This window comes from Puma concolor, chromosome D3 (assembly GCF_028749965.1).
Source record: "Puma concolor isolate L17-30 chromosome D3, mPumCon1.1.hap2, whole genome shotgun sequence".
Classification (NCBI taxonomy): Eukaryota; Metazoa; Chordata; class Mammalia; order Carnivora; family Felidae; genus Puma; species Puma concolor.
Window position 1 is genome coordinate 51294311 of NC_141678.1, and position 26087 is coordinate 51320397.

General features: G+C 35.7%; 1 long non-coding RNA gene across 4 annotated transcripts in view; it reads right to left on the reverse strand.

Moving 5' to 3' along the window:
• LOC147575565 (uncharacterized) overlaps positions 1-26087 on the reverse strand; it is a 97261-nt gene that overhangs the window by 16152 nt on the left and 55022 nt on the right. For all 4 annotated transcript variants that reach the window (XR_015242518.1, XR_015242519.1, XR_015242516.1 and 1 more), the window contains exon 6: positions 105-145. This is a non-coding gene — a long non-coding RNA (uncharacterized LOC147575565). The remainder of the gene's footprint in view (positions 1-104; positions 146-26087) is intronic.

A 26087-nucleotide genomic window follows, 5' to 3' on the forward strand; every position in this document is an offset into this window, starting at 1 on the left:
TGTTTTCTGGGTCAGTCTGGAGATAGAAGTTGTGCTTGGCAAAATTAGTAACGATTTATTAGTAAAATAATAACAATAGAGGTGTACATATACTGAATACTTACAATTCTCCCAGCACTGTCATATCTTACTTCAGTGAATTCTCCTAAAAATCATGAGATTACAGATGAGAAAACTGAACTGTAGGTAATGTAAGTAACTTGCCCAAGATCAATACATGGTAGGTGAGAGAAGCTGATTCCAACCCCACACGGTCCAGAGTCATAAACCATTAAAAAAAGAAAACCATTAAACTATGTAAAAATTTTTTTTTGTCCTGGGTGTTTTTCCTGCAGAAATAAGTAAAATCACTTTAAGAATATTCCTTTCCTTAGTAATAAACAATTTGGAATGACAGTGATTTCAGTTTAACCCATATGACATTGTCAATGAAACTTCAAAAACATGGGTCAGCTATACCAATTCTATCTACTCTGGATGTTTGTCATTCTTCAAAGACAGAGATTGTTTCTTATTTGGTTTTGTTTTTTTTAATTTTTTTAAATTTATTTGTTTTTATTACATTCATTTTTTTAAATGTTTATTTATTTTTGGGAGAAAGAGAGAGAGACAGAGTACGAACAGGGGAGGGGCAGAGAGAGAGAGAGAGACACAGAATCTGAAGCAGGCTCCAGGCTCTGAGCTGTCAGCACAGAGCCTGATGAGGGCCTCAGACTCACGAACCATGAGATCATGGCCTGAGCCTAAATTGAACACTTAACTGACTGAACCACCCAGGTGCCCCAAATTTATTTTTTATTAAGGTATAATGAACATGCATTATATTAGTTTCAGATGTAAAATATAATGATGTGCTATTTGTATATATTGCAAAATGATCACCATAGTAAGTTTAGTTACCATCTGTCAAACGATACATAGTTACAGAATTTTTTTCCTTGTGATGAGAACAACTTTACTCTGTTAGCAACTTTCAAATATGCAGTACAGTGCTATTAACTATAGTCACCATGCTGTATATTACATCCCATTGACTTATTTTAAAACTGAAAGTTTGTATCTTTTGACTTCCTTCATCCATTTCAACTACTCTCTACCTCCAGCCTCTGGCAACCATCAATCTGTTCTCTGTATCTATGAACGTGGTTAGGTTCCAGACATAAGTGAGATCATATAACATTTATCTTTTTTTTTTTTTTTGTCTGACTTATTTCACTTAGCATTATGCCTTCAAGGTCCATCCATGTTATGGCAAATGGCAAAATTTCCTTCATTTTTATGGCTGAATAATACTCTATTATACACACACATATCATGTTTTCTTTATCCATTCATTTGTCAAAAAAAAAACCAACACAGGTTATTTCTATGTCTTGGCTATTGTAAATAATTCTGCCATGAGCATTAAGGTGCATATACCTTTTCAAGTTAGTGTTTTTTGTTTTCTTTTTTATTGTTTTTTTTCTTAAAAATATTTTTTTGTTGTTAATTTTGAGAAAGAGAGAGACCAGTGCAAGCAGGGGAGAGGGGGGTAGAGAAAGAGGGAGATCCAGAATCTGAAGCAGGCTCCAGGCTCTGAGCTGTCATCACATAGCCAGACGCAGGGCTCAAATTTGGGAACCGTGAGACCATGACCTGGGCCAAAGTCTCATGCTTAACCAACTGAGCCACCCAGGTGCCCCAAGTGTTTTTGTTTTCTTGAGATAAATACTCAGAAGTGGAATGGCTGGATCATATGGTATTTCTATTTTTAGTTTCCTGAGGAACCTCCATACTGTTTTCCACAGTGGTTACACCAATTTATATTCCCATCAAGGGTTTTCTTTTTTCCATATCCTCACCGTTATTTGTTATCTCTTGTCTCTTTGATAGTGTCCATTCTGACTGATGTGAGGTGTTAGCTCCTTAGGAGTTTGATTTGTATTTCGTTGATGACTAATGATGTTGAATATCTTTTTTAAAAGTTTTTATTTATTTATTCACTTAAATAATCTCTACACACAACATGGGGCTTGAACACAAGACTCTGAGATCAAAAGTCACATGCTCCTCTGTGCCAACCAGACACACCAATGATGTTGAATATCTTTTCATATATCTGCTGGCCATCTCTCTCTTCTTTGGAAAAATGTCTCTTCAGATCCTCTGCCCATTTTTTAAATCAGATTGCTTGTTTTTTTTTTTTTTTTCTTTTTTGCTAGTGTATTGTATGACCTCTTTATATATTTAAGACATTAACTCCTTATCAGATATGTGATTTGCAAATATTTTCTTCCATTCACTAGGTTGCTTTTTCATTTTATTGGTGGCTTCTTTTGTTGTGCTGAAGTTTTTTTTAGTTTGATGTATTTCCACTCACTCATTTTTGCTTTTGTTGCCTTTGCTTTTGGTGTCAAATCCAAAAAATCATTGCCAAAACCTAAGTCAAAAAGTTTACTGCTCATGTTTCCTTCTAGGAGTTTTATGGTTTTAGGTCTCACATTGAAGTTTTTAATCCATTTTGAATTAATTTTTGTGCATGGTGTAAGACGGTCCATTTATATTCTTCTGAATATGGTTGTCATATTTTCCCTGCACCATTTATTGAAAAGATTATTCTCTCCCCACTGTATATTTTTGGCTTCTTTGTTGTAAATTAATTGGCCATGTATAGTTTATTTTGGGTTCTCTATTCTGTTCCATCGATCTCTGTGTCTGTTTAAAGGACAATGCCATATTGTTTTGATTACTATAGCTTTGCAATATAGTTTGAAATTAAGGAGCATGATGCCTCTAGCTTTGTTCTTCTTTCTCAAGATTGCTTTGGCTATTTGGGGTCATTTGTAGAATAATAGCTTTTTAATATATTTTAGTATGTCTTCATATCTTTTGGGTCCATGAAAACTCCTTCAAAATATGGCTTTCGAGCTTCTACAGAACTTGCTGGACTTTGAGAAGATTTAGCAAGTATTTTGGAAATCTTCTAAGTATATACTTACAGTGTGAATCAGTGAGGCATCTGTGACCTTGTGACCTGGATTTAGTCTTTTGGGTATCAGTTATTTTTGACATAATTTGGAATTTAATCAAATTTTTGAGTTCATAGTTACTTTCGTTTGAATTTAAAATTATGCTGTATAACTTTATTGAGAGGCTTAGGGAAATATAAGGAATACATCATTTTTTTTTCACAATACATCTTTAAACAATGGCAATAACTCAAGGGATCAAGTGACACATTCAATCAAGAAACCCATCTGGATTAAAAATATATATATACAGCAAAAGAGGTGGGACTTGAGAAGACTAAATCTAAATAAGAGCCTAACATTTGGGTTGGTGATGTACGAACTTACATAATGCTTCGTTTTTCAAGTACAGAGTAATAGATTATTACTTATTATTGTTAATTGTGCCATAACACTGTTGCATAATATACACTGAAGTCATATACTCTTATGCTTTAAATTTCACACCATCTGCTTGAGTTGAAAACTTAGAGTATATTGCTAACTGGATCTGCTCCAGATATCACTATGGTATTTAACAAGTCACAATTGTGTAATTCAGTTTTCATTCCATAGACTGTGGAATATTTTGTAAATCAATTTAACAAAGGGCTGTGGCCTAATGGTGGGGGGCATCAGGGGTTTTGCTCACTACTGATAAAAAACACGTGAGATAGGCCATCCAACAGGTAACAGGCAGAGAAATTAAACTAAACTGGATTTATCCAAAGTTGTACTGATCTCAAATTCAAATTTTAAATGCGCCTTTTTAGGGACACCTGGGTGGCTCAGCTGGTTAAATGTCCCATATGGGCTCAGGTCATGATTTCACGATTTGTGGGTTCGAGCCCCCATCAGGCTCTGTGCTGACAGCTCAGAGCCTGGAGCCTGTTTCAGATTCTGTGTCTCTTTCACTCTCTGCCCTTCCCCCCCTCATGCTCTGTCTCTCTCTCACTCAAAAATAAATAAACATTACCAAAAAAAACTTGATTAATTAAAATAAATAGATAAACAAATGTGTTTTTTTATAAAAAAATCAGATCTCTATCCAGCGGACTGGTATCTTCCCAATACACCTTAAATCACTGATTAATGTTGAATTTCAATGGTGTGGTTCAAGGAATAAGGGCTGCAGTTTCAAATAGAAGTAACTGTGGTGTGCCCTTACTGTATTTGTTCTAGCAAGAGGCCACCAGGTGCTTAGAAAGAAATCTACTTTTAGGAGAAACACGGGCCTAATTTATTATAGTTAAAAATACAATTAAATACATATTTCCAATAGTCTTGAAACAATGATCACATTGCCTCAGAGACAAGTATTTGGTTTTCATGGAAAATAATTTGTTTCCATGGAGAATAATAATTCATACTCTTAGATACAAAATCTTATTTAGTGAGTCATTTTCTCTTGTTTGTGACTCTGTGCTTTGGAAGAGTTACATTAGAACTGCTAATCAGTTTATCGCTGTAGAATACTAGAATTCCAGCAATGACCTCTAGTATAAACTTATTTTCAAACTGTGCTCTAAGAAGTACTAGTGATTCAGTGAGGACCATGCCGAGATGGATGGACAAATAGCTGACCTGCCCCCGTCCATACTGGGAGGCCAAAGCAGACGCTCCTTGAACAGAAAGCTAAAATGCCAAACCCGAACTCCAAGAAACTTTAAGCCCTCTGAGTTAGAATAGTAAGTAGAGGAACAGTCATGATATAACCTATATTCATTTCATTATCTTAAAACATTTCTTTCTGGAAGCATATGAGTGTGTTAGACAAGTTGTTAGAAGATTTGAGTTAAACATCTGGTTTTGTATTTATCTCGATGTATGAACTTTGAGGGCTAAGCCTCCACATCTGTGAAAAAAGAATGCTGGATCATTCAAATCACCTCTAGCTTTAATATGAAAAATTTTAATAAAGTCAACACCAATGATTACAGACAAGTTGCATTTGTCCTTTGGAGATTAGATTATAGCTCAGTTTTCCTTTATTACTAATAAATAATTACCTCACATGACACTGTTAGTCAACATGACATCTAATATCTGTATGTGAAATTAAAGCTTTCAATTATTCAGATATTTATAAATACCCTCATGTTTGTTTCCAGTGAATGGTATTTGTGACTAGGATTATTTCATTCTAAACTAAGAAGTTCTCGGGCCCACTGAACTATCAGTAGTGTCTGAAGCAGTTACTAGCTTCTGTAGAAGCCTGAAAGAACTTAAAGAATTCATAAACTTTTCAAAGGTGTCCAATTATCTTTGTAGAGCACTCCGCAATTAAAAACCAAATTTGATTATATATAATTTACAGTTTCATTAATTAACAAATTTATAATTGTTTTTGAAAAACTTCATTGCACACAGTTATGGAAAACATAGATAATGTTTTATTTTTTCAAAATATGTGACTCTCTATACTTATTAGTTTGTGGATTTTTATGACTATAAAACTTAGCATTTTTTCTTTCCCATTTTGTCTTTTAGGACTCTAAGTAATGAGAGGTAATGAGACTTGGCCATAAGTATGTTAAATCATTAAAACTTTAAATTTAGTATGTTTTCCTTTTAAAGGTCTACAATACTATTTTACAAAAAAAAAAAAAAATTAACATTTGGTGTTAAATTTTCCCTTTATCTGAAAATAGCACAAACCATAAGTGTATACAGTTCAGTGAATCTTTACCAAGTGAAGGCACCCCTATAAACATATCAGAAAATAGAATATTTCCAGGAGCATGGAAAACCTTGTCAGTGTTCCCACCAGTCACTGCCCATCTCCACGGGTGATCTCCACCAAAAATTTAATATCATAGAAGACTACCTTATTTTAAACTTTATAAAAACAGACTGTGCAGCAACCCTCTGTCGTGTGTGACCTCCCTGGATCTGCAGTTTGTTTTTTAATTTGTCCATGAATTTGTCAATAAGTGTGAATTGTTGGTGTGTATCTTTTGATAGTCAATAATTGGAAAATAGTAGTTAAACTGTTTGGGGAAAAAATGTTCTTACAAGTGATACACAAATGTCTGTTCCTCATTGTTATATATTATCTCCATCTTAAACAGGATTTTCCATACTAATATAATAAAGCTTCACTGAAAATAAATGATGTATAATCTGAGAATAATCTATCCATAACTATATGTAACAGGGTTTCTCTTCCCACATCTTTCAATTTCAATCTTTATCTTAAAGATTTCACAAAATATAGTTTCTTTCCTCACATAAATAATAAGACGTGCTGAATATTTGGGACCAAAAAGAATTTCATAGATGTGGCTTTTGAATTATAGAAGAAAGCTAATCAAATAGATGATATGTTATGCTAATTCCAGATTGGTATTTATACATGTTGTCTTTTTCACCTTGTATTTTGAATGTATGCCAATTTCATTTCCATTGCTTGACTCTGTCTAGGTTCTTTGGATGGGGAGGCATCTATTTTTGTATCTCTCAATATTAGAATAACTGTAAAACAAAGTACACTCTTACTGTTTCTGTTTGAAATGTATAAAATGCTGACATCTCCATTTTTCCAAATCATGCCATAAGTAGTCAAAATCTCTATTTTTGCATTTAATCTATAAAAAGATACCTTTAATATTGATTTTTGCCCTTGATTTTAAATTCTATTATTTCTGAGGCATAGGAGTATTTTTTGTTCTGTGTAATATAATTACCTGTGTTATTCCCTTTAGAGTAAATGAACATTTTTGAAATATTCTTGAATTTTCAAACCAATAACCAAAGCTAAAGTATGAGATTTTCTTTTGCCAATAGGAAAAAAATCTAAGAGAAACTGGTAACTTTACCCTAGTCTTTAAATCAATACAGAACCATAGCCTAAGATTACTGAATTCTGTTGGATTGATAGGTAATACTCCAGGATGCATCATGGCTGACAACTTTTGCCTTGGAAACAGAAAAAAGGCCAATGGGCCAGAAAAAAGAAAAAAAAAAAAAGGATAATCAACTAAGTAATTCCACCTCATGAGAAAAAATGATGAGATATATTAAATTCAATCTTTAGGCATTTTATTGCTAACTCTCAGAAAGTCAATATAACAAAGTAAATATAGTTTCTAGTTCTTTTTGTTTTTAATTTGGTGTAGTTCAGTCTACAGAATAAATTGGAGGAGAAAATAAAAGGAACTATCTCTCATTTCTTTTAGTCATAGTTGGTTTGAAATTGTTCCACGAGGCAGACAGACATTTTGTCGGTAGAATTGGATCTAAGTGACTCAATAGTTTTTGTTCTACAAGGAGAATCTTTATTCGAATTCCCAGCCCTGTGTTTGTCTTTGTATATCACTTGGCTTAAAGGTATTTAACATCCTCCAAGCATCAGTGACGAGCATGTGCAAATACCATGTGTAAATTTCCCTTTCGGTCTGGGAAGTTATTGGTTAAAGTCATCCAGGAAGTATGGTAGAGATTAGTTTCCTTGTCCAGTCTTTCTTCTAAATGGCAGCCATGCTTGAGCTGTGCGGCAGAGGAAAAAGCAGAAAAATCAAAGAAGCCAGCAAGCAGATGGCTTAATTGTCAAGTCCATCCTATCCATCACTGGACCATGTGCTATTTTGGCAGTCCAGGAAATGTTATTTCTAGGAACAGCGGGAGCTGCTGCTAAAGCCAGCAAATACATTTTTGTGGTAACGCCATTGACCAGTAACATTTAATGTCACAGCTAGAGATAACAAAATTTTATACCACAGGTAGTAGTATTAGGTATTTAACATCACAGGTAATGGTATTAAATATCTGCTATCACATGTAGTGATACAGATACCTTTGCTTCTTACTCCATCCTTAAGAAACGGTGGAACACCCACACATCCTTATGTGCCTTTAAAACCATTTTCAAAATGTAGGACATACTTATGGGTTTGATAAACATCATTATAACAATTATAGACACACTAAATTTCACTGGTAATTTCTATTTTTAACTTGAAAGCTATTAGTAATGTCTATTTTTTCCAGGATGATGGAAACTTACAATAGAGAACTATATTTGATCATAATCTGATAACATTCAAATATTCATGGTACATACCGGTTCACACAAAATGACTGATGGTAATCAGGTTGAAATGAAAGCTTCATTTTTGTCAATAATTGGATTTATATTGAGTAATAGGAAACCAAAGTGTTGAAGAGAGTAATATTATATCACTAAAAGAATCTATGTTTCATATATTTTTGCTGTTGTGCTTGAAGAAAGAGAGAGAATATATTAAGGATACTACTTTTAAAGTTCAGTTTGGCAAAGTAGTTACTATAAACACATTTGTTTTTAAAAAAGTAAGATTTAGGGGCGCTTGAGTGGCTCTGTAAGTTGGGTGTCTGACTTCAGCTTAGGTCATGATCTCACAGCCCATGAGTTCGAGCTCCATGTCAGGCTCTGTGCTGACCACCCAGAGCCTGGAGCCTGCTTCAGATTCTGTGTTTTCCTCTCTCTCTGCCCTTCCCCTGCTCATGCTCTGTCTCTCACTTCTCTCAAAAATAAAACATTAAAAAAATTTTTTTAAATAAGGTTTACATATATAATTACTGCCTACAGATCTTCAAGAGCTTTATAGAAGAGCTAGCCAACTTTTGGAAGGAGGGAAGAAAATATCTGTATAAATGAACGGTATAGGGGTACCTCGGTGGCTCAGTCAGTTATCATCAGACTCTTGATTTTGGTTTAGGTCATGACCTCAACATTCATGAGATCAAGCTCCTCGTTGGGCTTTGCGCTGATAGTGTGAAGTCTGCTTGGGATTCTCTCTCTCCTTCTCCTTCTGCTCCTTCTCCGTTCACATGCTCTCTCTCGAAATAAATTAATAAATGAAATAGATTTTAGTATAGAATGGTGTATAAACTGTTGTGTCTATTTACTTGGCAAACATCACTTGCTTTCCTCTAACAGGAATTTCATGTTTATATGGTTCCATAATCACCACACAGAGGAGGACCATTATAATAAAAAATACGACTAGTATACAAAAATACCATTAAAAGGAGGTTTTAAAGTTTTTTACATTTTTAAAATTTATTTATTTATTTTGAGACAGAGAAAGAGAGCAGAAGAGGGGCAGAGAGAGAGGGAGAGAGAGAATCCCAAGCAGGCCCTGTGGTGTCAGCACAGAGCCTGACTTGGGGCTCAATTTCATGAACGATGAGAACCAAATCAAAAGTCGGAAACTTAACGGATTGAGTCACCCAGGCACCCCAAGTTTTTACATTTTGAAAAACATTCTACCAATTCCTATTTCTGAAATATGAAGTCATATCTGCTAACTTAAATATAATTTAAATATTTCAATTTGTAAGTTTCCTTATTTTTAAAAAGGTATCAGTTAAAAAAAAAAAGTTTTTGCGGATAGAGTCTCCTTTGTTCCCTTAAAACAGTTAAGTTAGTCCAAAAGCTATGATGATTTTAGTGAGGAAGAACAGGGAATTGATTACTTTAAGGTTCCCCACCTGAACTTGGAGGTCAAGGACAGTTGTGAAACAGAGGAGCAAGTGTTAGTTGTGTGTTAGGCATCTTTACGTAACTAAATCCAAGGTGCCTCATTCTCCAGGTAATGGGGTCTAACTTCCCTTCTCTTACCCAATCACGCTGAGCAGAGCCCTGTCTTCTATTAATCCTCCCAGAAGCAGTCCCCGAGGCAAGAATTCAGGTGCAAGTGATTTGTTAAGGAAATTCCCCTGGGAGGAAGCAGGAGAGGCATTCACCTAAGCCTGTGGCATCAGTTGAATCCCAGATTCCGCCCCAGCCCTCAGGGAGCTCTGTAATGGTAATAACAACCCAGGGACTGTCCAGGCTTGAGGCAAAGGAGCGGAGCCTGTATATTCTCATACTAGTCAGTCAGCCATACTGTTAGGGATGGTGGCTGGGCGGTGGGGGAATAATTTCCCCTGTACTTCTGGCTCCCCATAAGGGTAAGAGCTCCTCAGCAAGTAGCAAATACAGTCAGCTGCAAAGTGCACTGAAGCTGGGACAAGGTTACAGAGATCATCCACCAGTCCGATTAGGAGGGTGCCATCAGTGTCTGCTACAGCTCCATCTTGCAGGAGTATGTAGGTCCAGCTCTCCCTCAATTATTTCTGAGGAATCCCAGTAAGAGCCTATCTCTTCCTGGCTGTCGCTTGTTTCCTGTTCCTTCACTGTACCTCCTCTGGTTATGCCAGTGTGCTCTCCTGACCATCTGGTGACTGCTGCTCCAAGCTGTAACCCTTCTTCCCTAGTTAGCTATGACCTGAGGGTGGACACAATCCCTTCTCTTTAATCACAACAATGGGGACTACAAGGCTGTGTGGTGAATAGACTTAAGTAAATATTTAAGATAAAGTAACAGAATTACAAAGTAGAAAAGGAAAACCTAACTGGTTCCTGTGTGCTATGGTTCTGCTATTCCTTAGAGTGACCAGCCCTGGGCTTTCTCCCTGTTCTGCCTCTGTGTTCTTCAGATCTAACTTGCCCTCTATCCCCAAATAAGATAACGATACCCCTCTGACTTGTCATATTTAACAAACCATATTTAAGGCACTATAAGAAGTTTTTTTTTTTAAGTTATAAATATTTTTTCATAGAAAAAAAAAGATCATTATAACATCATTTATTAAACAGAAATCTGAGAGTCCAGTCTCAAGTATGTTTGTGTAGAATAATCACTTTATTCTTACTCTTTAAAGGAATAGTGGCTATAGCCTTGCCTTACCTCTGCACCACTAAATATTTGTGTGAAAGGCTTGCCTAAGACATTTTAGCTTAGACCCTAGAATGCAGAAACTGTTGCTTTTTAAATATTAGCTCTGGGGGCACCTACCTGGTTCAGTCGCTAGAGCATGCAACTAACTCTTGATCTCAGCTGCTTTCTCCCTGCCCTACTATACATTACATTTAGTTTACATGTCATTGTAAATTATTTTATAGAAGAGGAAGGTAAGCCTGAAGACTTTACGAATTTTTAGAAGTCACATGATTATTACATGGCAGAACTAGTCTCCCATCATGCATCACTCATCTTGAAATACATCTTTTACACTATTCCACTCTTTTATTTAAGAAAAGGTTTTATAGTGACAAATGTTGTCTTATGTTTGTATACCATCTTGTGGGGGCTTTAGAGATCATTTGACACATAGTGTGGCCTCTTAGGATGTTTGAAACACCATTCTCTGGTAGAAGAATGTCCCTGTTTATGAATCCTGCCTTACTAAAAGACAGGAACTAGACCTGGCCTTTCCAGGCTTCCTAATAGCTCGGGCACAAGAATACAATCCAGGAACTCAAATTTGAGGCTTTGCTACAGAAGAACAATGTAAAGAAGCAAACAGGCCCCACCTTTGATAGAGGGTGGTGGTAAAAGTGGCTGGCTTTTAAGGGTAGCACAGGTGAAGATTCTGGCATTCAGTTCCAAGGGTCAATTCTGTAAGCAATACATTCATTTCCAAATTATTAATTTGGGGATAAAATTCATGCTTACTTCTGTGGGTGTTTAAGAGAATTAAATGATAATTCATGGACAGTGCTTAAACTTATGCATAGCACAGAATATGCACTCAATATGTTAGCTTTTATGGAGATGATGATGATGATGATGGTCTCATTCTTCTTAAATCCTTCAATGGTTCCCCAGATTTTCCAGATAGACATCCAACTCCATAGCTTATGCCACAAAGGCCTTCAGGAGCAGGGCTTTGCCTCCTTTCTTTGCAAACCATTCCTGCCTCCACACAAGATACAGAGATTTTCATGAGTTACATCTACCTACTTCCAGTTTCTGAATATACAATATTTTTAAAAGTCTCAGTGCCTTCATGTATCTATCCTTTCCCAGAATTGCCCTATTCTGGCTATGAAATTGTTTTTCAAACAAAAACATTTCCAGGTAGATTTTGCTTACCAAATTTGAATTAATGCTCCTTCCACTCTCATAGTGTGGTATCTATTTCTCTATCTCAGCATTTAATACAGTATAAAGCCCTTTGGACTTAAAGATTTGTCACACTCCTACTGTCAAGGAGAGTACAGAATATGTCTTACTTGAATGGTTCTCCATACCATTTAATCTTAGAGAACATTATTGAATCAAAACAGTTTAATTGGAGACTTTTGGTAGAACAAGTAGGGAGACCCTGAATGAAAACAGTTAAGTTGATGAAGGCAACATCCACTCCCTTCTGAAATTATTGAATAACCTATTATTTACTGTTAAACGTGTGCAGATCTTCCCTTGTTAAACATAATAGTTGAATTCATCAACCTATCTCCACATAGCCACTGCTCTCTCCCTCCCTTTTCCATGAGTTTTCTATACTCACTGTGTCTACTTACTTCTTCATCTCCAATTATCCTTCCGCCCATTCCAATCTGGATTCACCATCATCTCCACCACAACACCAGGCAGTTGTCACCAATAATCTCCAGATGAGTAAATCTAATGAACTTTATCCATATCTTTACTTGCTAGACTTTTTACCTACATTGAATAATGTTGAAGCACTCCCTTCCCTTTGTAACTATGTTCCAACACTCTCCTGGTATTTCCCCTCGCCTATTTGTACCCTACTTCCCAAGCTCAGCCTCTTCTATTGTCTTTAAAACTTAGAATTCTTTATGATATGATCTGAGGCCTGTATCTCTTTTTGTTTGTTATCCAAAGAAACCTCTTCTAAGACTATGCCTTTAATATGCTCCAGATACCGTTGATACCCGGAGCCTAGACCAGTGACACACTGTCAATTTTTACTTGCTCAGTGTATGATTGAGTAAATGAGCAAACATCAGAAAGCTAGATCGAGTGACTTTTTGTGGTATACTAGGCCTTAGGATGAGCACAAATAGTCCAATAATGCTTTGGAAATAATGGAGAACCACTGTAACTATATGACTAGAATCTCTCAGGAGTTTAGAGCTTGTGGTCTCTGAAAAATATTTATCTATGAGAGGTATATTATTTAATAGCTCATTCCATCAGGAAGCTCTGTTCATAGTTTAAAGCTCATGCTCTATTTATGACCTCTTAGGCCGAGCTGAATTGGCCATGCATACTTATACAACAGAAATCCTGAGTTTAATTTCAGGCCTACGGTGCAGAAAAGAAACAATAGGAAAAGCTTCCTATTGTTAGCAGAAGGTGGAATTTTCCCCAGGGAAGCAGTAGGTTTTGTGGTAAATGGGGACTCGTGGAAGAGTGTGGCATTTTGTGTAGGTTGGGCAATGTGCAAATTGGAGAAGGAAGGATCAAGAGCAAAAAGAATAAAGACACTTCTTTATAATGTCTGTTATGTAACACATAGACATTATGCTATCTTTTGTGCTAGAGAGCTCACACTTCAACTTTAAGGGCAGTGAATTGTCCTAAATGAGAATGTACACTTTAGGGGATCTCACTAGCAAAATATCAAAAAGTCCATACTCCAAAACTATATATATACTATATGTAGGTGCTATATAAATATTGTATATATTTATACCTATACATATATGTTTATATATACATATAATATATAATATATACATATATATGTACATGTATAATACTTCGATATTATATAATGTAAGAGAACAGACACACATAAGAAACCAAATCTTCTGATTTCCCCAGAAATAACCAGAATCTCCTGTTTGTTGAGGACACAGTAGAATATAGAAATACCGAGGTTACATGACCCTAACATTTAGAACATGTCTAAGACCTAGAGGATGCCGTAAGCCTGGTGTGTATTTGACAAATGCCTTTGGATGAACAGATGATGCATTTAGCTTTTAGTTTTTAAGATCAGTATTATTCCTTTTGTGAATTCTAACACAGAAGGGAGTCCTCACTAGTATTTCACCTGAGTTCTCAGGGCTGGCAATCGGGTGAGTGCTTAAATATGTTTACTGGGTATATGAATGTTTACTGGGAGAAAAAAAAAATCAATGAATGAATAAATTAAAAAATAGCCACTAGTTTCTAAATACTAAAGTGCATAATGATGGGACAAAAAATATATACCATGCTGAACTGATGAAACATATATTCTTTAAGAAGCACACTTATGGTTTTTTGTATTGCTAACTAAGTTGGATTATAATAAAATAATGCATCTCAAAATTTCATGTATATTATGCTTACACAATTAAGGTTGGGATAAATTTTAAAATATTGAAAAACAGTTAAGATCAAATTGCTAACGTGAAGCTAAGAGAGAAAAGGAAAGGTTTCTCCTTGGAAAGATTCATTTTATTATAGGTAGTGCCTTAGCCCAGGGATCCATGTAACAGTAATTTTAAAGCTGTTGTTTTGATTGTGTACTGTTAAAGTCATTTACAAATAAAGTCGTTACCAGTCTCTTGAACAATGGAAGAGATAATACATTTAGAAAGTAAAGAGTTAGTTAGTGATGTCATCTATGGATACTAAGTGAACAGTGTAGATCATTCTTGAGCACTACCTTCCTTGGATCATCAATTAGACTTAATATTCTAGACTAAGAGTCTAGAAAAATAATTATTGCCCAGAGGTTGAAAGTTGCTTAATATAATGGAATTAACACAAACTAATCTCACAGGAGACTCACATATAAAAAACAATCTAATGAGTAGTTTCACATTACATAACTACACAGACTTGCCCAGTATTAGAAATTTTAGAAAACTTGAATTTGTTATAAAGGAGTTACTTGGTATATGTGAAAACACAACCGAGAAAGTAGAACTTACAAGGATGTCCTTTTTCTATCTAGGATGAATTATCCCCTGTTATAACAGAGCATATACCTGCAGTGATTAGAAAGTTCTTGTCCACCAGGTAAGGCAGGAAGGGGTAGAAAGATTATGATACTAAGTATATATTTCTGTTTATATAGAGGATTGAAAAGGGAATGAGCTTAAATGGCATGCATTGTCTATATCCCTGTAATTGATGAAGTAGTCCATACTTTGATTGGCTTAAGTTCCAATTCTAAATTTAGGAAACATATCACACTAATCAGAGAATTCATAGAGGTATATTTTATCTACCAAAAAACTCAGGGAGCACAATATAATTTCATTGTCATTGCTCTAGTGTGAAGACTCATTCTTAGATTTATGGCCCTTTTGGCTCTGTCATGGTTATATATGTTCTCCCTAACAAATGCCAATGACTCTTCCCTACAGAGATAACTTACCTGGAAATGTTTCTGAATGCTTCCGTTAAGTCGATCCATACATATAGTACATCGATTCTCTAACTTTGGTGAATATAAATATCATCCAGAATATGTAGTAGAATCTCATAGTTCCTGAAGAAACTCCATAGTTTCTCATTCTAAAGTTCAGGAACCTGAACTTTTAACAAGCACCTCAAACAGTATTTGGTAAGTAGTCCAAGAAACAGGATTTGTGAAAATTCTCACATAGTGATGTCACTGTATCCCGGAGTGTGTATCAATACCACTGCCCTTTGATGTTGGCTGTGCTGGTGTCCATTCCCATGAGATGCCTAACTGGGTTATGCTGGAGCTAATGATCTGGCCAGGAGGGTCAACTGGTGCCCACTGGTACAGTCACTGGTGTGTCAGACCAGCACATGTTCTGACAGGGAAGGCAACTATACTCATCAAGGCTGCCATGATGTACTGAGTGATTAATATTTCAATATTTACCCCTGCTAATGGCACTTCTTGGTCTATTTCCTGAAGGAGAACCCTTTCTGACTTGCCTCTGAAGCAAACTTACTTTTTTCTCTCTCTGGGGAAATATTGCTACTCAGATATCGCAAGAAGCAAGGCAAATCTTTTTCCAAGTCAGTAATAGAGTCTTATGATTTCTTTATAGGTAGGGTTCACATATGTGTGGCTAAAGTTTGACGATCAAATAACTCAGTTTCTTCCAGAGGCCAAATGGCCAAAAAATATCATATATAATATATATATCATATATATATATCATATATAATATATATCATATCATATAAAAATATCATATATATATATGATTTAGAATTTAAGAATTTTCCTAAATATGAGTTGTCATAAAACAAGAAAACAAGAAATAGTATTAGGAGAGGCAGCAGATTGCTTTGTTCTTTTCTTTTGTGTATCACAGAAAGAAAAAAGTTAAGCATTTACCTCTCTGAGATATATGAGATAATAGCTCATTGAGGGTGAAGCATGGTGGGAGTACATGGGTATCAAAAGCCCATCCAGCCTAGTGAACCTATTTATTTGTTCTTTTCCTGTGTTTAGATGTGGCAGTGATGAATGCTATTTTCACACAATACAATGCCTGTAACTGGCACTGGGACCACATTTTTTAATGAGCTGGGAGCAGCCATCTACTTTCATATCTTGGCTACTGTTCTACTTAACATAGACCTCGAAAAAAGCACATTTAGTTAATAAATGTTTAATCACATTTCATAAATGTGGTTTGCGGAAAGCTGTGCTCAAAAAAGTCTAATTTAGGCTATAAATTGTGTGTATTTAACTTGATTTCAACAATCTATACTGTTTTATTTTGTAATATCTGCTTCTGAACATATAAAGCTCCCCTCTTGTTTTCTTGCTTTTTAAATTTCAGCCTTTGATTTAGATTGCTACTTTAACCTGCTCCAACTACTTACCTAAAGTGATTATTTTTATGATACACTTGGAAGCACTTGTATATCCAAATGCTAATTAGGCATACCTATATATTTACATATATATTTATAAGTATGTGTAGATATTTTAAATTGAGGTAAGATTGCTATATAACGTTATACTGGTTTCAAGTGTATCACATAAAATTTGATTTTTGTATATACTACAAAGAGATCACCACAATAAGTCTAGTTAACATTCGTCACCATACAATTGACCCCTTTCTCCCATGTCGCTCAACCCCAACTCCCTTCCCTTCTGGTGACTACCAATCTTCTCTGTATCTATGAGTTCTATTTGGATTGTTTTGTTTTTTATACTCTACATAATTGAAATTATATGGTATTTATTCCTCTGTATCACTTATTTCATTTAAAATAATGCCCTCAAGTTCTATTCATATTGTCACAAATGACAAGACTTCATTCATTTTTATGGCTGAGTAGTATTCTGGTGTGTGTGTGTGTGTGTGTGTGTGTGTGTGTGTGAGTGAGTGTGTGAGTATAATCACATATCCTTTATTCATTCATCTATTGATCGACATTTATGTTGTTTCCATATCTTGGTTATTGTATATAATGCTACAGTAAATATAGGAGTGCACGTATCTTTTTAATTTCATATTTTCATTTTGTTTGGACAAATATTCAGAAGTGTAATAAATGGATCATATGGTAATTCCACTTCTAATTTTTTGAGGTATGACCATACTGTTTTCCATAGTGGCTGCACCAGTTTACATTCCCACCAGCAATATACAAGGGATTCTTTTCTACAAATCCTCATCAACATTTGTTATTTCTTATCTTTTTGATAATAGCTATTCTAATAGTTGTACGGTGATATCTCATTGTGGCTATATGTGGTTTGCATATCTGTGATGATTAGAGATGTTGAACATCTTTTGTGTGCCTGTGACCACCTATATATTTTCTTTAGAAAAATGTCTATTTAGATCCTCTGCCCATTTTTAAGTTGGACTGTTTGCTTTTTCACTATTGTCTGCATTATTTATATATTTTGGATATTCACCTTTTATCAGATACATAGTTTGAAATTTTTTCTCCCATTCAGTAAGTTGCCTTTCCATTTTGATGATTATTTTCTTTGGTATGCAAAAACTTTTTAGTTGGATGTAGTCTTATTTGTTTATGTTGTTGTTGTTGTTGCCATTGTTTTTGTGTCAAATCAAAAAAAAAACTCTCATGAAGACAGATGTTAAGTAGTTTACTGCCTATATTTTCTCCAAACAGTTTTATGGTTTCAGGTCTTACATTCAAGTGTAATCAATTTTGAGTCAATTTTTATGCATGGTGTAAGATAATCAAATTTCATTCTTTTGTATGTATCTTTCCAGTTATCCCAACATTATTTATTGAAAATGCCATCCTTTCTTCATTATGTATTCTCAGCTCCAGGTAAGCATGGATTTATTTCTGGGCTCTCTTTTCTGTTCTATTGATCTATGTGTTTTTATCTCAATACCATATTATTTTGATTACTATAGCTTTGTAGTAAAGTTTGAAGTTAGGGAGCATAATGCCTCCACCTTTGTTCTTTCTCAAGACTGCTTTGGCTCTTTGTTGTATTTTGTGGTTCCATACAAATTTGAGAATTATTTGTTCTAGTTCTGTGAAAAATAACATTGGAATTTTGGTAGGGATTTCATTGAATCTGTAGATTGCTTGAGTAGTATGGACATTTTAACAATATTAATTCATTCAATCCATGAACATGGAATATCTTTTCATTTATTTATCTTTTCTTCAATTTCTTTCATCATTAGGATCTGTCCTGGAGAATGTTCCATGTGCACTTGAGAAGACTGTGTATTCTGTTGCTTTCAGATATAATGTTCTGTATATATCTATTAAGTGTATATGATTTAATGTTTCAGTTAAAGCTGATATTTCTTTGTCAATTTTCTGTCTGGATGACCTATGCATCGATGTAAGTGGGGTATTAAAGTCCCCTATTATTATTTTACTCTTGTCAATTTCCCCCTTTAGGTCTATTAATATTTGTTTTATATATTTAGGTGCTTCTATCTTGGGTGTATAAAAATTTAAAGATGTTATTTATTCTTGTTGGATGGATCCCTTTATCATTATGCAATGCCCTTTTATTAAAATTTTTTTAAATGTTTATTTATTATTGAAGGACAGACAGGGTGTGAGTGGCGGAGGGGCAGAGAGAGAAGAAGACACAGAATCTGAAGCAGGCTCCAGACTCTGAGCTGTCAGCACAGAGCTCAACGTGGGTCTCAAACTCATAAGCCATGAGATTATGACCTGAGTAAAGGTAGGGCACTTAGCTGACTGAGACACCCAGGTGCCCCCACAAACTTTTCTTTTTTAAAGTTTATTTTGTGTGATATAAATATAGATATGTCTGCTTTCTTTTTGTAAAGAAAATGTGTCCATTTGCATGGAATACCTTTTCCATCCCTACTTTTGTCTTTTAACCTTCATAGTAGTTTTATAAGTGGTTAATCTATTACCTTTACTAGATTTGCCTTTACCAGTGGCATTTTTATTTTCATATTTTTTGTATGTTACTTGTTAGAGCTTCTTTTTCAGCTTAAAGAATTCCCTTTAATATCTCTTGCTAGACTGGTTTAGTGGTGATGAACTCCTTTAGCTTTTGCTTGTCTGGAAAACTCTTTATCTTTCTTTCAATTTTGAATGATAAACTTGCTGGGTAGAGTATTTTTGGTTGGAAGTTTTTGCTCTCAGCACTTTGAATATATTATGCCACTCTTTTCTGGCCTGCAATATCTGCTGAAAAACCAGCTGACAAACTTATTGGAGTTCCCTTGTATATAACAAGTTGTTTATGTCTTGCTGCTTTTAAGTGTCTCTCTTTTTCTTTAGACTTTGACATTTTAACTATAATGTGTCTTGGTGTGGATCTCTTTGGCTTTATCTAAGTAAGAACTTTTTGCACTCCTTGAAAATGAATGTCAGTCTTCTTCTCTAGGTTAGGGAAGTTTTCAGCCTTATTTCTTCAAATAAGTTCTCTACCACTTCTTTCTCTTCCTTGTGGTATCCCAATAATAATAATGTTATTTCATTTGATGTTGTCTTAAATGTTTCTTAAGCTACCTTCACTTTTTTTTTTAATGAGAGAGAGAGAGAGAGAGAGAGAGAGAGAGAGAGAATGGGGGAAGAGAAGAGGGAGAGAGCATGGAGCCCAATGTGGGGCTCAGTCCCACAACTCTGGGATCATGACCTGAGCCAAAATCAGGAGTTGGATACTCAACTGACTGAGCCATCCAAGTGCCCCAAACTACCTTCATTTTTTAAAATTCTTTTTTGTTTTCTGCTCTGTTTGGGTGAGCCCTATTGTTCTATCTTCCAGGCCACTGATCTATTCTTCTGCTTCATTTAGTCTGCTGTTGAAGCCCTCTACTGTATTTTGCAGTTCAGTTATTATATTCTTCAGCTCTGTGACTTCTGTATGATACTTTCTTGGTGTTTTGTTTTGTTTTGTTTTTGTCTTTTTCTTGAAGTTCTCACCATGTTCATCCATTCTCCTGAGATTGGTGAACTTCTTTATGACCATTGTTTTGAACTCTATTAGATAAATTACTCCATTTCACTGAGGGTTTTTCTTGGGGCTTCATCTTGTTTTTTCATTTGGAACATATTCCTCTGTTACCTTATTTTGCTTGACTCTTTCTCTCTGTTTCTATGTATTGGACAAAACAGCTACCTCTCCTCCATCTTGAAGAGTGGCCTTGTGTAGGCAATGAACTTTATCATTCAATCTTGCTGCAGCTCTTGGTTATCTTTCAAATCTTTGTGATTGTCTAAGCTGCCCAACTTATTCTTAATAGTTCCCAGTTGTTATAGGTGTGCCAAGCCTTGTCAGTGTTCCAAAGGGAGAGATCTCAGTCAGCATCTAGTTTCAAGCTTATTGGAAGCCAGACTCTCAGGTAGCAGCTTTTAAAGTATGCACACAGGAGCACTTGGGTGGATCAGTTGGTTAAGCATCTGACTTCAGCTCAGGTCAAGATCTCAGGGTTCATGGGTTCAGGCCCTGCATCAGGCATTGTGCTGACAGCTCAGAGCCTGGAGCCAACTTTGAATTCTGTATCTCCCTCTCTCTCTACCCCTCCTCCACTCATGCTATGTCTCTCTCAAAAATAAAATAAACATTAAAAAAATAAAATATGCAAACATATATAGTCCTGTGAAACTACCATCATAACCTCTACTGGCCTTCAGTCCAGGTGATTTGAATATATCTTCTTGGTGACAGTGCAAAAAATAGAGCTCCCGACAACTGGATAATCTCTTTTCTGACAGGTACCAGTGAGATCCACAGAGGCCCAGGGAGAGTGTGACAATGGTATCCCCTGGCCTATGTTCCCTGAGATCACCTCTGTTAGCCCCTAGATGTGTGGTAAATCTGTATTTGCCCTTCAGCCTGAAGCTCCAGGACAAATAGGCCTTTTTCACTGGAAGACTGGGAGTTCAGTCTGCTGTCTGTGTTGTGCCCTGGGGATGGTAGTTTGCCAAGAACTGTCTTTCTGATTGTTTTAGTCCAGACACATAATCCCTTCCCCTCCCCTAATCACTAGAGTCAGGTGACCGAGGGGTGTCCCCTGTGTGGACTACATAAATCTTCTGGCTTTAGCAAGCCCACTGGTGCTAGCAAGGGGTAATGAAAAGGCAAAATTGGTGTCAACCAATGCCTTTGCATCCAGAGAAAGTCCCAACTGATCCCTGCACCCCTGGCAGATGCTTTGGGATTAGCTAAGAAATCTCCTTCATGTTTGGTCCAGGTGTTTTTCAAACTGTTGCTTTTGTACTGGTTCTCAGGGTGAGTGAATCTGTGCATAAGCCCTTTGAGAATGGACTTTCCATTCCCCACAGACTTTTGTGTCTCCTGGCCCCATTGGTTTTCTAAGCTGGATGTTTTAAGGGATAACCCCTCCAGTGTGGACCTCAAGGTTGAGCTGCCTGATGTAGGAAAAAAACTCTTTGGTCCTCAAGGATAAACTCCATAACTGTGATATCCTTCCTGGTTGTGGGTCACTACACCAGGGATGGAGTAAGACTGTGTCTCTGGTTCTCCAACCCCTTTCAGTGTGGTCTTGTTAATCTTTGTTGTGCATGAGCTGTTCTACTAGTTTTCAGGTGTTTCTCAGAGGGAATTCATCCATATGAAGCTGTAGATTTGGTGTGTTTGTGGGAGGAGGTAAGTTCAGGATCTTTTTATTCTGCCATCTTGAGCCTCCCCTCTCCTTTCCATTTAATGAGACTTATATTTATCTCTGTATTTTGTGGTTTAAAATTCTATCTGATAACAAAGAGGCACAGTGTAGGAATGCATGCTGAACATTCATATAGGGTGTATTGTTTTTCCTAGTGGCACATAACATTTTAAAGAGAGAGATAACTGTTAAAAAGGGTAAAAAAAAAACCAAAATAAAAAAGAAATCTACAACTCTTTTGTGCATTTTGAAAATCAAACAATAGTGCAAAATAAACATAAGAATAAAACTAATTTTTTTTCTAGAAAAGTTTTTTTCCAGAAACTTCGTCCTCCTTTTATCTTCTATTCTAACAGTTCCTTAGAGCATTGCAGTTTGTTTCTGCTCATTGGTTTGAAGCTGACAGAAATATTTTGAACTCTTCCATTAGTGGACTATACACTTTTTCCTTTTTCACATATTCATCATCACAATTTTGAAGTCTGGGTATTGGAAGAGCTTTAGGACATAACTGAATGGGTCTTTTAAAATTTCCCTGAAGGCAATGTTGTTCTGATGTGGCTGACGGTAAACCTGGACTCATTGATATAATGGTATCTGTGCTGGGCAGTAAACAATGACTTTAATCAAGATTCTAAATGTTCTTCAGATTAAATTGCTTTCCAGGGTTCTCTGATTTTATAGAGTGAGAGTGGGTGTATCTGTTTCTATTTTGTAGTTCCATTCCCCTAGATAGTATTTCTTTTAACTCTCAAAGCTGTAAAAGAAACTAAGACAAAAACCTTGCTATTTACCTAGTGATCGCTTTTTGTTTCTCAACCCGAAGTACATCAATGTTAGTAATAGTAGAAAGGAAACAAATGTGCTCTAGTTTTTCCTTTTCATTATCATTTCTTTTGAACAGATAGGAGGAATATTACACAAAGGCAAATTTGGTTACTAGTCATGTGATAACTTATCTGAACAATTACATGTTGGTTGGTTGAATGGTGTCACCTTAAAAGGCAAGGCTCTGATTTCACTCAGGCTGCAGTTGTCCTGTGTAGCTTTGATCCAAAATTTTAGAATTGTTTTCAGAACAAGAGGTAGATTTTTATGCTTTCTTTTTATTTTTTTTCTATTATTTCCTTCCTCCTCCCCACCATCCTTTCTTCCCCTTCTTTCACTTTCTACAATCTCTTTTTCCTTCTTTCCTTCTGTTTTCCTCCTGGTTGGGCACCTGGAGGTACAACTCACAAAAGTGTAGGAGCTTCCCTAAGACTGAGGCTCTCTTGAGTTTTTTTTTTTTTTTTTATGTTTACTTATTTATTTATTTATTTATTTATTTTTTCAACGTTTATTTATTTTTGGGACAGAGAGAGACAGAGCATGAACAGGGGAGGGGCAGAGAGAGAGGGAGACACAGAATCGGAAACAGGCTCCAGGCTCTGAGCCATCAGCCCAGAGCCCGCCGCGGGGCTCGAACTCACGGACCGCGAGATCGTGACCTGGCTGAAGTCGGACACTTAACCGACTGCGCCACCCAGGCGCCCCTATGTTTATTTATTTTTGAGGGGGGGAAGGGGCAGAGAGAGAGGGAGACGCAGAATCCAAAGCAGGCTCCAGGCTCTGAGCTGTCAGCACAGAGCCTGACGTGGGGCCTGTGAGATCATGACCTGAGCTGAAGTCAAATGCTTAACTGACTGAGCCACCCAGGCATCCCATCCCTTGAGTTTTTAACTCAGTCTTGTTCACACTGAGCCTCCAGCAATTCACCAATTATAGTTTAAGTGTTCCTTCCCCAGTATTGGTTCTGATGGAAGCTTTTGCTTATTGTAAGCTTTGCTTATTGTATCAATAAGATACACCATATCTTATTAACTTTATGACTGTGTTTTTTCAGACTTCTATAGTCTTAAAATGATGTGGTGTCTTACAGTTGGTTTGCAGTGATTGATGCTGCTTCTGACTTTGACTCAACTAAGGGAGAAGTCCAGCTGCTGTTAGAGTAAGACTTTCCACCACAAACCTCTCAGGTCCTATCTATACAATTATTTTGCAACAACTCCTCTCTGTCAAGCATGAGCCTTAACATCCCTGGATTGGCTTTTCCATAAGGCAAGAACACTGCAAGGCAATTTAGGTTTCTTTGAGCTACTACCCAGTTCTAGTGATAGCACATCTATCCAGAACTCCCTTTATCTGCATATCTTTCCATCTCTTTCAGTTTATCAAGTTGAATAGAGGATGGGAAACCCTTCTGGAGCCAGAGAATCTTTGAAAGAACTTATCTAGTAAGTGGGGGGCAGCGGGGAAGACTAATAAGAAAGCATTTTGTAATAATTGAATTGACAGCATTTACTTCTTCCTGGTAGCTAAAATGGTGTTGTACAATCGATAGCAACTTATATCTGATCAAATAATCCAGTGCTTTGCTGCAGCCAGGTCCTCCCCTTGGCTCATGAAGTAGAGTGTGTCCATCTTTTCCCAACTCCATTCCCAGTGATGCCAAGTTGGTGGCTTGAAGACAGTTATGATAGAAGAAATTTTAACACTATGAAAATCAGTAAAAATTAAAAATCGACACCTCCTCACCAAGAGGAAGTTGTTAGATATTTTCCAGATGACCACTGATTTTATTTCTGAGTTAAAATTTTCACTCTGGAAAAGCATTGTCTGTATGTGATTGATTCCATAAAATACAAATGTGCAAAATATAAACATATTTTAGAAGTTTACAAACCTCAACACATATTGGCATGAACTAGCCACTGGTGAAGTTAAATGAGATTACCACAGATTTTTCTTTTTTAATCTTATTTAGGTTGATGACAACATCAGTAAAACTCTAATTACTTAGTTTATTTATTTCTTTTTTGAATATTAAGTTTAAATGTTTTTGAAGAATTTTTTTCAATAACAAAATACAGTTGAGTGTTAAAAAAGGACCTTAATGACTTCTTTGGACCTTTCAAATTTATAGCAACTGGACATTCTTAGACTTTTAAAAAACTGTGTTTCAGATTTAGCTAGTAGTTAAAAGGTTTTTATTTAAGGAACTTTATAAAGTTGAGAAACTTTTTTCAAAGAGCAGCAATTTTTTTAGCTAATATTTTTCTCTTTGACTATTATTAAACCATGACCTTAGAAAGACCAGTTTCTTTTTCTTTTGAGATCTACCAATGAAGAGGCAATCCTCTGCTTATGGGACAAAAGAAACAATGTCCTCTGGAGAACAGCAGGTGAGAGACTGTCATTTTCTGAGAGTCCAGTACAAATGAGTCATTAAGATGGAAGTCCTTATTATGGTATTTATACCTTCAATGAAAATAGCAAGTAGAAATTTTTTCATAAAAAAAAAATTACACCTAAGTCACTCCTTGTCTACACATTGCTTTAAAATTTTTGTCTAGGTCAAGTGGATATCCTTAGAAAAGTTATCATTCATTTCCTTTTCACATCTTCAAGGTTTTTATTGTTCATCTATTTAATACCTCTTTGATTTTATCTAATATATCTCCAGGGCTTAGGACAATGTCTTATACATAGTAGAAGTTTAAAAAAATATTTTAATGCATGAATATATGTGTGTATCTATTTATAGATCTATCTTAATAAATTTATGACAGCATTCAGATATAATATATGACAAAAAGAGAGTATCTAGAAATTAGGGACATTTAATCTGGACTAAACAAATCTCTTTTCCTACACAAATTCAACTTTAACTTTCCTTTCTTTCACTGAAGTTCTTTTCCAACCCCATTTCTTGCATCCTTTCCTTTTGCCTGTTGCTGTTTTACTCACTAGCTTCTTATATTACTTCTTTATTCATACCACTTCTTTTCATAGGAATTGCTGAATAATACAGGCACGTGAAATATTGACCCAGTTCATTACCTTCATTCATATTGAAATGTATTACTGAGTTACAGGTCACAGAAATGATTGGTGAATAGAAGCTGTTGTATGGTTACATTTCTATGCATCAAAAGATAAATATAGCACATAGTACCAGAAAGCAGGGAAATATAATCAAGGATTTCATACATGGCCATTACTATTCAAGTGGAAAACCATTTCTGAAATGTAAAATGTTAGTCTGACTCTATCATTGATAAATAAATAATAAATGAATACTTCCTTCCTCAAAATGGTTTATAAATCAATATTTTGAGTATCAAATATCAATATAAAGTATTCCATAATTTACACATGGGTATTTATTGAAATAATTAATAAATATTAACCTTGTTTTTTTAAGGGTGTATATATTTTAACCTATTGAA